A 10,623-nucleotide genomic window follows, 5' to 3' on the forward strand; every position below is an offset into this window, starting at 1 on the left:
AGCTGCTATGAAAATTCTTGGGTATAAGGGCAGATTTCTCTAGGTGTCCGTCAAGAGGTAATATTTGCATCTTACCAGGAGTACCTGAAAGTTTCCATTGCTTCACATCCTTGCCAAAACTTCTTTGTTGTGCTTTTAAAAGTTTTGCCAAGTTGATGGGTATGAAATGGTGTCTTATGTAAAGCCTTTTAGAATGTTGCCTGGCACATAGTAGGGTCTCGGTAAGGTTGAGTTATTATTTTAATTAACATTTCCATAATCAATGTGGACATTGGGCACCTTTTCATCTGCTCACTGGTTATTCAAGTTTCCTCTTTTGTGAAGTGCCTCTTCATCTCCTTTTTCCATTGTTTTTTTTTACGAGGTTATCTTTTTCTTATTAATTTATAGGTTTTAAAAAATATTTTCTTGGGGCGCCTGGGTGGCTCAGTCATTGAGCGTCTGCCTTCTGCTCAGGTCATGATCCCAGGGTCCTAGGATTGAGCCCTGCATCGGGCTCCCTGCTCGGCGGGAAGCCTGCTTCTCCCTCTCCCACTCGCCCTGCTTGTGTTCCCTCTCTCGCTGTGTCTCTGTCAAATAAATAAAGAAAATCTTTAAAATATATATATATATATTTTCTTGCATGAATCCTTTGTTGCTTATGTAGTTTGTGGCATGTCTTTACTTTTATTTATGGTGCTTTTTGTCATTTGGAACTTTACTTTTTATTTTAATGTACTTGATTTATCATATCCCCCTTTGGGTTGTGCTTTTTATAGCTTGTCTAGAAAATCCTTCCCTATTAGTGGTTATGAATTCTCAAGGGGGCTCTATTTTTCTGCCCAGAATCCGGGCCTGGGTAGGCAATCTTTTAGTTAAGTCTCTTCGGCCAGTGGACAGCTATTTTCCTAATTTGCCAGTTCAGTGAGGGATAGCTAATTGAGGGTCCAGGATTTAGATAAGGTTCTTGGTTCCCAGGCCTTGGCTTCTTTCTGTGTGTACATTATACTGATTAGTGTTAGGTTCAGCTGAGAGCAGCAGAGCTCCAAAATAATAGTGGTATAAACAAGAGAAAAATATGTCTCATGTAACAGTCCAGAGAAAGGCGGTCTAGGCCACTGTGGAGTGTTTGCCCTCACCGTGCTCTCAGACACCCGAGGCTCTTTATATCATTTTTTTTAATATTTTATTTTTAAGTAATTTCTGCACCCAACCTGGGGCTGGAACTCACAACCCTGAGATCAAGAGTTGCACGCTCCTCCAAGTGAGCCAGCCAGGTGCCCTCGTATATCTTGTTGTTCCATTCTATGTGGTCTCTGTTTCTCAGGTCACCTCATGGTCCAAAATGGCTGCTCCAGCTTTAGCCTTCACTTTCACGTTCCAGCCAGCAGGAAAGAGTAAGAGGTTAATAAGGAACATTGGGGCGCCTGGGTGGCTCAGTTGGTTATGTGTTGGACTCCTGATTTCTGCTCAGGTTGTGCTCTCAGGGTCATGAGACTGAGGCCCATGTCAGGCTCCATGCTGGGTGTGGAGCCTGCTTAAGATTCTCTCTCTGCCCCTGCCCTCCCCTCTCTCCCTCTCAAAAAAAAAAAGAAGGGACATGGCCGCTTTTAAGGAAGATTCTTAGTAGCTTCCATATGACATTTGCTTTTATATCCCATTGGTCAGAACTTAGTCACAGTAGGTTTTATTTTGGGTGGCCATGTATCCAACAGAAACTGGATGTTGGGGGAGAACAGGTTTGGCCACAATGGTCAAATCTCAAGTCAGTGGCTCGCAGGTGACCTGTATGCCACTCTAGTTTTTAGTTCTCTTGTTCTTTCTGGTACCTTATTTTCTTGTACTTTCCACTGTGCCTTTCAGCCGTTTATCAAATAAATATTTACTAAGCACCCACTACAGGCCAGAAACTGTCTTCAGAGCTGGGGTTACAGCAGTGAACAAGACAAAGGCCCTGCCCTCACAAAGCTTGCATTATAGTTGAGGGAGACAGACCATAAAGGACCTGGGAAATGTAATGTTGGAGGGTGTGGATTGGTATGGAGGAAAATAAAGCACCTTACGGGGGAATGGAGAGTGCTGGCAGTGGGGTGAGCAGTTATTTCAGGGAAGACCTCTGTGGTGAGGTGACATTTGAATGAACCCTGCATGAAATGAGGAAGAAAGCTAGGGGGTTATTTTGGCCAAGAGCAGAGGTAAGAGCAAGTGCAAAGGCCCTGGAGTGGACGTGGACACGGCGTGTTCAAGGACCAACAAGGTGGCCTGTGTGATCGAAGCAGACGGGACGGTGGAGAGGGATAGCAGTGGTGCGCCGGGGGGTGGCAAAGGCCCAGATCAGTTAGGGCTTTGTAAGCTTTTGTTTTTACTGGAGGGAGACGAGAAGCCACTGGAGCGTTTAAACAGAGGCATGATATGATCTGCCTCATGTTTTTTTTTCTTTAAAGATTTTATTTATTTATTTGACAGAGAGAGACACAGCGAGAGAGGGAACACAAGCAGGGGGAGTGGGAGAGGGAGAAGCAGGCTTCCCGCCGAGCAGGGAGCCCGATGCGGGGCTCGATCCCAGGACCCTGGGATCATGACCTGAGCCGAAGGCAGACGCTTAACGACTGAGCCACCCAGGCGCCCCATGTTTTTTTTAAGATTATTTATTTTAGAGAGACAGAGATAGAGTGGGGGGAGGGAGAGGGGCGGAGGGAGAGGGAGAGAGAGAGAATTCCCACGCGGACTCTCCATGAGCATGGAGCCCGACGCGGGCCTCGATCCCAAGACCCATGAGATCATAACCTGAGTCGAAACTGAGAGTCACACGCTCAACAGAGTGAGCCACCCAGGCGCCCCTGCCTCATGTTTTAAAGGGATCTCTTCAGCTGTTGAGTTGAGAATAGACCCTAAGTTAGTAAATGGTGGATGCAGGGAGATAAGTTAGAAGAGTTAGAAGATCACTGTGGTTGGCCAGGCAGGGGAAGCATGTTATTTAAACTAGGATGGTAGTAATGGAGGTGGCAAGAAAGGGTGAGATGATATTTTGAAGGTATGCCAAAAATATTTGCTGAAGGATTACAAGCAAGGTGTGAGAGAAGGAGAGAGGCAGTAGACCCGACTCCTAGGTTTCTGGCCTGAGCAACTGATTGAGGGGCGATGCCATTTACTGAGAAGGGAAACTGGAAAGAGCAGGTGTGGGGGATGGAGATCGAGAGTCCTGTTTCAACCAGGTTAAATTTGACACATGCCAGAGGAGAGGTCATTATACAATTGGGCATAGGACTTTTGAGCTTAGAGCAATCTCGGTTGAAGGTACAAATTCGGGAGTCATCAGCACATACGTGGCCATGAGACTGGATGAGATCACCCGGCAAGGCAGCAGGGAGCTTGGTAGATTAGGCAACACGGAGGACAAGAACATTCTCTTCTGATTCTTCCTGTTTTTTTTCAGTGAAATCAGAAGATCATTTGCTGGCGGTGAGATGGTGAAGAGGAGACTGGAGGTTTGAGGACAGGGGAGATGGTATAATATCTATCTGTGATGTGATGTATTTTTTTAATTAATTAATTAATTGATTAATTTTTAAAGTAGGCTCCATGCCCATCGTGGGGCTCCAACTCACAACCCTGAGATCAAGAGTCACATGTTCTCGGGGCGCCTGGGTGGCTCAATCGTAAAGCATCTGCCTTCGGCTCAGGTCATGATCCCAGGGTCCTGGGATCGAGTCCCACATCGGGCTCCCTGCTCTGCGGGAAGCCTGCTTCTCCCTCTCCCTCTCCCCCTGCTTGTGTTCCCTCTCTCGCTGTGTCTCTCTCTGTCAAATAAATAAATAAAATCTTTAAAAAAAAAAAGAGAGTCACATGTTCTACTGACTGAGCCTGCCAGGCACCCCTGTGGTGTTATATTTTATTTATTTTTTGTGATGTTATTATTATTTTTTTAGATTTTATTTATTGAAAGAGAGAGAGAGCATGAGCAGGGGTCAGGGAGAGGGAGAAGCAGGCTCCCTGATGAGCAGGGAGACTGTCGTGGGGCTCGATCCCAGGACCCTGGGATCATGACCTGAGCCGAAGGCAGACGCTTCACTGACTGAGCCACCCAGGTGCCCCTGTGATGTTATATTTTATAAAACATTTATAGGTGTTTATTGTGGGGAGGAGTTTTGCATTATCCAGTGAGCAGTTTGCTGTCATAGCTCACTTTTATGAAGAAAAAGTTCCTTTTTTTAAAAAAAAAAAGATTTATTTTTAGAGAGAGAGTGCAAGCGAGAGAGCTCGTGCACAAGCGGGGAGAGGGCCAGAGAGAGAGGGGGAGGGAATCTCTAACAGACTCCGCACTCGATGTGGAGCCCGATGCAGGGTGCCATCCCAGGACCCTGAGATCATGACCTGAGCCCAAACTATGAGTTGGGTGCTTAACCAACTGAGCCACCCAGTCGGCCTGAGGTCCTTTAAATGAAAAGACATGTAGCTACTTACAATCATCCTATCCAAAATAAGCCAAAGATGCTTTATTAAGAAACTAACTTATCAGGCAACATAGAAAGAAAAAAAAAAGGGAACAATTGAAAATCTAAAAATGTTTCTTAAATTTCACAAATGAATAAAATAAAATAACAAAATAAAAATAAATGCTTTCCCCTTATTGACACAGGAGGAGTGACATCAAAGACTGATTTACCAAACGTTCCTTGCTCCCACCAAGACTTGGCGACTCTCAAGCAGGCAGGGTGAACTCCCAGGATGTCTAGCCTCTGGTCATGTTTCCAGAGAAGAACGCTGTTGCCCAATGCCACACTGAGACAGGGCAGGGGACTAGAAATTGAGGAGCAAATGTTTCAGAGGTCCTTAGCAGATCAGCTGGGTCCTCGGCACATGCAGACGGTGTGGCTCCAAGCTAGAGCAGATCTGAGTGTCCAGTCTGGAGACCACTAGAGAAAAGAGGCCCGACCTAGTCTAGCCAGCCCCTGAGGTCAGACAGAGCCAGCATGCACCCAAGCTGTCTTTCCCATTCCTTTTGTAGTCCTTCAATGGGACTAGATTATAGAGCACCATTTACTTCTCTCCCAGGCCATCACAGAAAATGGTGGCATACATTAGCATATTGTGTCTCCAGTGCCAGATGAAGGAAGAGGCAAACTAATCTGTAACTTATGCTTCACACTGCGAGGAACTTAAAAAATATGAGAAGCACGTGCACTTCCACGTGCCTTAGCTGTAGAGGATCTTTCCCTGCAGACTTCAATTTTGCTTAACTGTCCGTGTCAGAAAGCAATACGGGCAAGTACCTGAACTAAAATGATGTAAACATGGATGTTTATCAAGCATTTGCATTTCCTCCTCTGCAAATGGCCTATTCATGTCCTTTACCCATTTTTCTGTTTGGAAATTCGTTTTATTGATTTGTAAGAGCTCTTTTCATATTAAGGATATTTATCCTTAATCTATCATACATGTTACAAATATTTTACTCAGTCATTTTTTCCTTTGAGTTTACTTATGTTTTTAATTTAACTTTGATGAGATCAAATGTATTAGTTGCTTTTCCTTTTTGACTTCTGGATTCTGAGTCTTCCTTAGCAAGACCTTCTCAACCTTAAGATTGTACGCATGGTAATACATGTGCAATTCTATTTTTTTAAGGGTCTTGTTTTTCACATTTAAGTCTCTGATCAACTTGAAATTTATTTTTGTGTAAATGGTAAGGTAGGGAATCCCTTAAATTTCATGCAAATACTTAGCCAATTATTCCAACACTATTTATTGAATAATCCCAACACAATTTATTGATTTATTTCTTGAAGTGCAACCTTTGTCATATAGATTTTTACATACACATGGATCTATTCTGTTACATCTTTCTGCCTATTTCTGTATTAGCAAATGCCCAGTTTTAAAAACATTTGTTGAGCCTTACTTTTTTAAAGAGCATCTTAAGGTTCACAGCAAAATTGAGGGGAAAGTACAGAGATTTCCCATATATTCCCTGTCCCCACACATGCATAGCCTCTCCCATTATCAACATCTCCCACCAGAGGGGTACATTTGTCACAGCTGCTAAACCTACATTGACACATCATTGTCACCCAAAGCCCATAGCTTGCATTAGGGTTCCCTCTTGGTGTTGGACGTCCTATGGGTTTGGACAAATCCATAATGACATGTGTCCATCATTATATCATACAGAGTAGTTTCACCCTTCCCCACCCCCAACCCTTGGCAACCACTGATCTTTTTACCGTCGCCCTAGTTTTGCCTTTTCCAGAATGCCATAGTTAGAATCCTACAGCATGCAATCTTTTCAGATTGGCTTCTTTCACTTAGTAATAAGCATTTAAGGTTCTTCAGTGTCTTGTCATGGCTTGACAGCTCATTTCTTTTTAGCCTGGAATAATCTCCCATTGTCTGGATGTATCACAGTTTCTCCACTCACCTACTGAAGGACATCTTGGTTGCTTCCAAGTTTTGGTAATAATGAATAAAGCTGCTATAAATATTCATGTGCAAGTTTCTGTGTGGACATGTTTTCAATTCTTTTGGGTAAATACCAAGGGGTGTGATTGCTGGATCATATGGTAAGAGTATGTGCAGTTTGTAGAAACTGCCAAACTGTCTTTCAACGTGGCTGTATCATTTTGCATGCCCACCAGCAATAAATGGAGTTCATGCTGCACCACATCCTTGCCAGCATCTGGTGGTGCCCATGTCCTGGATTTCGCCATTCTAATAGGTGTGTAGTATTATCTCACTGCTGGTGAAATTTGCATTTTCATGTTGACATAGGATGAGTCCAGCTTATTAATTCTTTCTTCAATGGATCTGTCCTTGGTGTATCTAAAAAGGCATCCCTTTACCCAAGGTCATCTAGGTTTTCTCCGATGTTATCTCCTAAGAGTTTTAAACTTTCTTAGTTTTACCATTTTGCATTTCACATTTAGATCTGTGATCCATTTTGAGTTAATTTTTATGAAGGGTGGAAGGTATGTGTCTAGATTTGTTTCTTTGCATGGGGATGTCCAGTTATTCCTCAATCATTTATTGAGAAGACTGTCTTTACTCCGTTGTATTACCTTTGCTCCTTTGTCAAAGACCAGTTGACTATTTATGAGGGTCTATTTTTAAGCTCCCTATTCTGTTCCATTGATCTCTCTGTCTCTTCTTTCTTCAATATCACATGTCTTGATTACTATCACTTCATAGTAAGTCTGGAAGTTGGGTCATGTCAGTCTTCTAACTTTGTTCTTCTGGAAATGCCCAGTTTTCATTAGCCATGTTATTCCTTTTAATGTCTGTGAGACCTTCCACTTTTTTAGGGGGTATCCTCTTAGCTATTCTTGCATCTTTATTCTTTCTGACCAACTTTAGAATTGTTTTGTCAAGTTGAAAACAACCCTTTTGGGATTTTGATGGGGGGCAGTGTTGACTGAATTTACAGATATTTAGGAAAGAAGTCGCATCTTTATAATTGTAACAAGGTATGTTTCTCGATTGATTTTTTTTTCAAATTTCATTTATTTATTTGACAAAGAGAGAGGGAGAGAGAGCACAAGCAGGGGGAACTGGAGGCAGAGGGAGAAGCAGAGTCCCCATTGAGCAGGGAGCCCGACGCAGGGCTCGATCCCAGGACCCTGAGATCATGACCTGAGCTGAAGGCAGACGCTTAACCGACTGAGCCACCCAGGCGCCCCCAGGACGGACTTGATTTTTATATCCTTCAGTAGAGAGTCCTCTCAACCTACTGCTTTTCCTTCAGGGCTAATATCTTAAGAGGTCTTGGGTGTTGTTTTATTAAGGGAATTAAAGTGCTTCCTAGGCGGCAGCCACAAGAGAACTGGAACTGTTGGGAGGGTTGCTGGTAGCGAGAAAGACTTCACTAGAAAGGGGAAGGAATAGCTACAGAGATCGGGAAGCAGACCTCAAGCATAGCCAACCGGCAGCCCGAGTCAGGGTTACAACTGAAGGTCAGGGCCCCGCTATTGCTTGCAGCCTGCGAGTACGCAAGGGGACAGATGGTGGCAACTGAGGATAAGAACAGTCACTAGTAGGAAAGGGATCTCCCAGTGGGCTTCTTGGTGGGATGACCAGCTAGAGGGTCCTTGAGGACAGGCCATCCGGTGGAGTGGCCATCAAGGAGTCCAGTGAGGCAGGCAGTCCTTCTCGGACAACGTTTCTCAACTCTTGCACTACTGACATTAGGGGCTGGGGAGACTTTTGTCGTCGGGGCGGGGGGCTGCCTGTGCATAGTAGGATGTTTAGCAGCATCCGGTCTCTACCCACTGGATGCCAGCGGCTTGCCCACTTCCTATTGTGACAACTAAAAACGTCCCCAGACATTGCCCGATGTCCCCAGGGGAGCACAATCACTCCCAGTGAAGAACCACTGCTCCAAGATCTAAGCGGCCGTGAAGCAAACTCATAACCAAAGTGAGCGTGTGAGATCAGCCAGCAGGGGGCCAGTGGTGAAGGCGCCACGGCCTCCTGGAAAGGGGAAGTGCGAGATACCCCCACCCCCACTCCGCCACATCCTGGTAGAGGGGGTGGGATGGGGAGGGCGCTGACTTCCTAAGGATGCCCCAACGTCCATGCAGGGGGAAGCAGCAGAGCAGGGGCAGAGACAGATTTGCTCATGACCATCTGAAGGAGGAAACCCTTGCTGGGGAATGCATGGCAGGTAGGGAACCGGAGGGCAGAAAGCTATCCATCTCTCAGAAGGGTTTCAGATTCTTGGGTGAAGAAAGGGAAATTATGGTCATTTCCACCTCAAGAAGTTTACCTCGTGAAGACTCGGCCGATCCTGGCTAAATGTCAGTGTCCCTGAGTTGCAGCAGCTTGCAGACTTACTGAAATGCCCGTAGGTGAGCTGAGCGGGACTCACGGGTCATGGTTGTGGAGACTGGGTCATCCAGACGGCGGACGGCGGGAGCCTAGCGTGAGGAGCGTGCACAGCATAGGCGTATGGAGGTGCCCTTGACGAAAGGAAAGAACTGAGCATGGGAGGACAGAGTCGAGGAGGGGATTGGGAGGCAGGGGCCAGCACTTGACTAAAATGCAAGGAAGGGCGCCTGGCTGGCTCAGCCGGCAGAGCCTGTGGCTCTTGATCTCGCCGTGAGTTCGAGCCCCATGCTGGGGGTAGAGAGGACTTTAAAAAAATAAGTAAAATGCAGGAAGGAACCAGTAGACCTCAGCTCCAAGCCCCATCACCCCAAGTGAGAATAAAATGTCTCCCAACAAGCTTGGCTGGGCAAAGTTTCCCCTATAGGGTTTCTATGTTTCTATAGCTACAGAGAAATGAGTAAGAGATGGGGAAGGGGAATTCTGAGAACCTTTCTGATCTATTTCAAGAAAGTTGCAGAATGGGTTTTTTTTTTTTTTAAGATTTTATTTATTTATAAGATTTTATTTTTTAATTTATTTTGAGAGAGAGCACGAATGGGAGGTGGGGGGAGGAGCAGATGAAGAGGGAGAAGCAGGCTCCCCGCTGAGCAGGGAGCCGGAGGCAACCTGGGATCCTGACCTGAGCTGAAGGCAGACGCTTAACGACTGAGCCACCCAGGCGCCCCGATTTCATTTATTTGTTAGCATGCAGTGGGGAGGGGCAGAGGGAAAGGGAGAAAGAACCCCAAGCAGACCCAGCATGGGACTCGATCGTACAACACTGAGATCTTGACCTGAGCCGCCATCAAGAGCCGGACGCTCAACCGCCGAGCCCCCCAGGCGCCTCGAGAGCTGCCGAATAGTTATGTGTGAGTGTTGACAGCAGAAATCCAGATGAGAGATATAAATTAAACTCAGGTGAAGGAGGCTGTGTGTTAGAGACTCTAGAGAGGGAATACGGAGGGGGCACAGGGCACGAGTTCAATTTCAAATCCGGAATCACTTTTGCGTAGTCCTCATAGTGGAGGAAGGTCGGGGGAGATCCCACGAAGCAGAGAGGCCCTACAGTCGCGGGGGCACGAGGGAGCACTCGTCAGTGCTCAGATGTGTATGGAGCCTCTAAATAAGTGGATTCTGTTCAGAAAGACAGACCCGGGGCAAGGCTGATATTCAGCCAGGAGGTACCAATATGGCCGCACTTACCAGCCAGCACCCCGTCTATTTGTCGGCACTTGGACCACAAGGGCGATAGGGCCCCTGCAGGAGGGCACAGATCTCCATCACATGGCGAGGTCTAGTGAGGCCAGAGGTGATCTGCGGAATACCAAATGGTAAAAATGGCCTGACCTTGACCCATCCATTGTCCCCACCCCTACTTCCACTTAGAATGGAGGGATGGGTCTAGAGATATGGAAGGTATGGCGGCTGGCAAAATCCTGCTATGCTTCGGGGGAGATTATAGTTCTAGCTAACACGTACATGGGTGTAACAATTATATAGACGTGCCAGATTTCATTCTCTATGCTTTATGTGCTTTGTTGAATTTTCATGTGAGGACGTAGGTATAACTCGTCCCTCCATTTCAGAGATGAGAAAAGGAAGGCATAGAGGGGTTAACGTGTCCAAGGTCCCACAGCTCGGTGCGAGCTGGGATTCTCAGTCAGGCGGTCGGGCTTCAGAGTCCGTGTGCTTAACCACTATATGCTCTAAAGAGGAAATGCCGAAGTTCTCAAAATGAGAACCATCATTAGAGAGCGACCAAAGCTCCTGGGTAGGCTACGGGGA

The sequence above is a fragment of the Phoca vitulina genome, unplaced genomic scaffold, assembly GCF_004348235.1.
Source record: "Phoca vitulina isolate PV1807 unplaced genomic scaffold, GSC_HSeal_1.0 scaffold62, whole genome shotgun sequence".
NCBI lineage: Eukaryota > Metazoa > Chordata > Mammalia > Carnivora > Phocidae > Phoca > Phoca vitulina.